Source organism: Mustela putorius, unplaced genomic scaffold (genome assembly GCF_011764305.1).
Source record: "Mustela putorius furo isolate JIRA1106 unplaced genomic scaffold, ASM1176430v1.1 tig00004033_pilon_pilon_pilon, whole genome shotgun sequence".
Classification (NCBI taxonomy): Eukaryota; Metazoa; Chordata; class Mammalia; order Carnivora; family Mustelidae; genus Mustela; species Mustela putorius.
The window spans coordinates 1,694,133-1,698,752 of record NW_025422169.1 but is presented as its reverse complement, the minus strand read 5'-3'; the positions used below and the strand labels follow the sequence as shown (position 1 = coordinate 1,698,752).

Here is a 4,620-nt window from a genome sequence, read left to right as displayed (position 1 = left end):
TGAACTGACCAATATGTTTAACTCTTTCATGCTCTATCATCTGCGATCCTATATCTATCTTCCAATTCCTTTTTTTTTTTTTTTTTTAAGTGGTAGGGGGAGTGACACAGAGAAGAGATGGAGGCACATGCGGACGGATGGAGGCTGGGACTTTTCTGGGGTGGATGGAGTGTGGCGAGGCTTGTCCTGATTGCCATACACACACAGGTCAGCTGTCCCATGTGTTAGGTAGGCCTTTGGTACTCAGGCCAGGGATGCTAGAACCTGGCTACTTGGCTTCCTGCCAAGCTCCTGCTGCAGGACAAGAAGCAAACCGCTGGATCTCCTCTGTGCATAGGCCCATGGGGTGACTTCAAAAGCCAAAACCACCCTGCCATTTGCACCACTACTGTTGCCCCTGAGGGCCTGCACCATTCCTGGAAGTATTGCAACACCAGGGCCAAGAGTAGCCTCCTTATTCCAACTCCCTGCTCCAAAAATCTATTTAATGTATTGTCCTTGGATAGAGGACATATCAGATATTAAACACATAAGAACCTCATATTAGCCAAAAGGCCAGGAAGTAATTATCTTCCAATTCTTAATCCCAAACTCAAATATGTCAATCTTAGATTACGAACTCTATGAAGTATACAAGTATAAGCATGTTTTGTTCTCCCAAGACCTCCTTCGACTGATAGGTATTTCATATAGTCGACTTCTTTACCTTCACTGGTAAGCATATTGGGCAAATGAGATGATTGGAACTCCCTGAATTCTGGTTTACCTTCGCAAGATGTTTGTAACAGATGTGGCTTAAGACTCTCTCATAATGCCTACATTAGCCAAAACAATTGCCACCTGAAGTTGTTAGGAATTGGGTTTTTAAAACAAATTGTTCTGAAATTGCAAAGTGACTCTCTCGTGTTGATGATCTGTGAACTTTCTATGGAAATTTTCTGTAGGAGATGAAGAATTTTCTATTTCAATAAAAAAAGAAGATATTGAAGGAGACCTCACCTTGATCGTCTCAAAGTGCTTCTTGAAAAATGATACTAAGAAGTGCAATTTTGACTTTATGACCCTCAAGCCTGGAGTTCTGCTTTTGTGTATAGTCAAGCAAGCTCCAATTGGATTAACCTTTTTGCTGATAACTCTGTACTCTGGATAAAGCAGTAAAAAAAATAACTATGTGAGGGCATTGGAAGAAACCCCAAAGCAGACAGATCTAGGACGCAAGCCGATTCCAGGAGAAGGGAACCATGTGGTGGAAGTTTCCTCTTCCTAGCTTTGAAGCAGTTGGCAGTCCCCAGTCTGCGTCACGTTCTGCAGTTACAACTCAGTGGAAAACCCACAGATATCATGGCTTGAAGAATTAGTTGAGAGTTTGCAGCAAACAGAGCTGCTGGAAAATGAAAAGGTAAAGGGGAGAGCCAGATTTTCCGGTATAGCCTTATAGTTTATTATCATGACTGATGGATGACTCTTGTGCAACTGGTCACAATGAATATGTATGGGAAAATGAGCTTCATCAAAATAGAGCTAACGATTTTAAATCAGTATAATTCAGTAGCCACACTGAAGATTGCCCAACAGCTAGAATAAATATTATTCATGAGCTAGAGAAATACAAAGGATGCATATATATTTAAGATTTTAGGAACAGAGTTCTGATTCTGTAATTATAATTGATCTTTTACCATCTAGAAGAGCAATTACACCCATTTTTAAGGGTATGGTCTTGCCAATTTATTGACTAGTAAACCAGCATTCCGTTAGACTTTAAGTAGGAGAGATTTCCTTAAATAACCCATCACTTTTTTCTTTGCATTTCTAACATCAATACACTCACTGATGACCCCGGCTGAGAAACTCAGTTTGAATTTCTATCATGATTTCCCTTATGGGTCTTGAATTCATCCACAGACTGACTTGTCCAAAGAATTCATCCAATGGCACCCATCTCTCTAATTGAACTGCTACTCTGCTTCCTAACTTGATTTAATTAGTTCTTTCAAAGATTCTCTGTCTCTCACATCAATTTTGCATTGATGCCTTTCGTTAATATACATGTCACCCTCTTCCATTCGGCGGCACCGACATGGAATGGAGTCCAGGTTGAGTATAGAATAGATTCCTGAGCGTTGTTGAATGAATGAATGAGCAGATGCATAATTAAATTTCCTTGGAAAAAAGCAGGTCATGTTAAAGAGGCTAGAAAGGAAGTTCTTTCACTGGTCACCATCTTCTCTGCTAGAGGAACCATCAGACTTAGCTTTAAGACAGCCTATCAGGAGAGTCCCGGGGGATTCCTTGCCTCCTTTTGTTGGAATACCCTGTTTTTGTCTTCAGGAAAACAACGGAGCTGTAGTCCTCTTCCAACCCTACTGAGGGGGAGACAACAGGCTGAAGATGAATAGACTGGCGTTTAAATTTTGGTTCCTCCATTGTCATCCATGGAAACTTTTGCCCATGCCTGATCCTTGCCAAGTCTGTCTCCGAGGTCTGTGAAGATAATGGGTTGCTCTGGGGGGATGAGATGAGACAATGAAACATTTCTAGTCAAATAATATCTGGGCACAGTAATAATCATAACAATCCCCTTGAGTTTTCCTATGGGTTAGGCACATTATACATATTATTTCAAATAATACCCATAGCTGGTAGGTACTATCTTCAGATTCATTTTACAGAGGGAAAAGAAAAAGACTGACAGCAGGGTTATTTGCCCACCAGATTTCGGTAATGGGTTGGCGTCCATCCACACTTTCTCACGCGCTCCTTAGTCAGGAGTTGGGAGTAGTTACCACCGACATCAACCATCCTAGTGTGTATGCATCTCATTTGTGAAACAGTAGAGCATCATGTATTCTTGGTTTTTCTTTTTTTTAAGATTTTATTTATTTATTTGACAGATAGAAATCACAAGTAGGCAGAGAGGCGGGCAGAGAGAGGGAGAGGAGGAAGCAGGCTCCACACTGAGCAGAGAGCCTGATGTGGGGCTCCATCCCAGGACCCTGGGATCACAACCCGAGCAGAAGGCAGAGGCTTTAACCCACTGAGCCACCCAGGTGCCCCTCATTCTTGTTTTAAAAGGTGATCATAATCACTCCATAGCATTTGGGAGACCTGGGGTGGGGAAGGGTTTGAAGTTGCCAAGCATCCCAAGTTTCTCAAGATCTCTCTGTGACGACACGACCTTCATGAAGTGGGCAAAAAACTGCATGTTCACAACACACCAATTAGAGGATCCTTTGCTTTTTTCCCCCAAAGTACTGTTTTTTAAACTGCCTTCTACCTCCATAATCTCAGAATTTATGCCTGTATGTGTCATAAAGATGTTTAGGATCTGCTTAAATCAATAAAGATAAATGTTCCTGGGAGTAGCCATATTCAGAACATGGTTTGTTTTTAGGATCACAGCTCCCTACCCCTCCAAAACAAAAACAAAAACAAAAACAAACCAAAAAGCCCACAAAAAACAAAAACAAAAAAAAACAAACAAATCCTTACCCAAACCCAGTGTTCACTGTAGGACCCTGTCAACATGGAAACCTTAGGGCTTGTGTCCATCATGGTGATATTTGGGATCCCAGCTCTAAGATGTCTCCTTCTCTCTGATAGACTAGATACCCCAATAAAGGGCTGCCCTTCCACTTCCCCTCTGCTTGGCAAATGCATATAAAAAGGGATCTCCTGGAAAGTGACATTTTTTAGAGACGTTACTCTTCATTGGCTTCAAGGATTGCTTGATAGAAGACAAGCTCGTGCCCTTTAACTCCACCTTCAGGCTCCGAGGCTGGATCCATCAATTTTCCCTTTCCATAAAGATGTCTTAGCTGTCTCTTGAGCTAATTTATGTTTCTGTTCTTATTTGGCAATTTACTTTTATGGTTTAACATCCCAAACAAACAAAACGGCATTTCTGGACATTCTTTACTGTTCTTATTTGATACTATATATATTCTATATATTTTGTGCTTCTTGATCAAATGATCCAATGCCTTTTTAATTTTTGAATATGCTGTGGTGGGAACATTTCCTGTCATTAAAAGCTCAGTGAGATTGTGTTTTAGTGGTTTTCATGTGTTAGATGTGGGAATTGAAAATATTGAGATTAGGAAGAGAGACTTCTATAGCTTTGGATTTCTAAAAATAAATACGATGAACTAAAAATCATTAAGGGGTCAAGATTGTGGTATTGTTTGCAAGTACAGAGAGAAGTTCTAGACTGGTTTCAAAATGGTGTGTTTCTATCTTAATTATATTTGTAAGTACTTTCTCTTGACCCCATTTGTGAAATTTACAGTATGATTTATCTACTTCTATGTAGGCTCAGTTAGGCCAGGGAGGTCAAATATGTTATAAAAAAAAATTCTGAATTTTAATCTTGCACTTTGCATCTGACATGGTTGAAAATATGAAAAAATTAAGCAGTGTTTTTATAATTCTAGTTTTTTTTTTTTTTACCTCTGCAGCATGATTTCATTGTAATATGGATAAGCCTTAAAAGGTTGTTAAGAAGAGAGTGAATATTGTTGAGCTATTGAAAATAGTAAAATGAACATACCCTGAGTTTCCCCTCTAAAGTATTTTATTTGGCTACAGAAGGATTATCGCAGATGCTGTTACATTTAAAAT

The 4,620-nt window shown here is 39.8% G+C and overlaps 1 pseudogene; it reads right to left on the bottom strand.

Annotated features, from left to right (window-relative positions):
• Positions 1-400: 400 nt before the first annotated feature.
• On the bottom strand, positions 401-567 carry LOC123389799 (annotated as a pseudogene).
• Between the last annotated feature and the right edge of the window lie 4,053 nt (positions 568-4,620).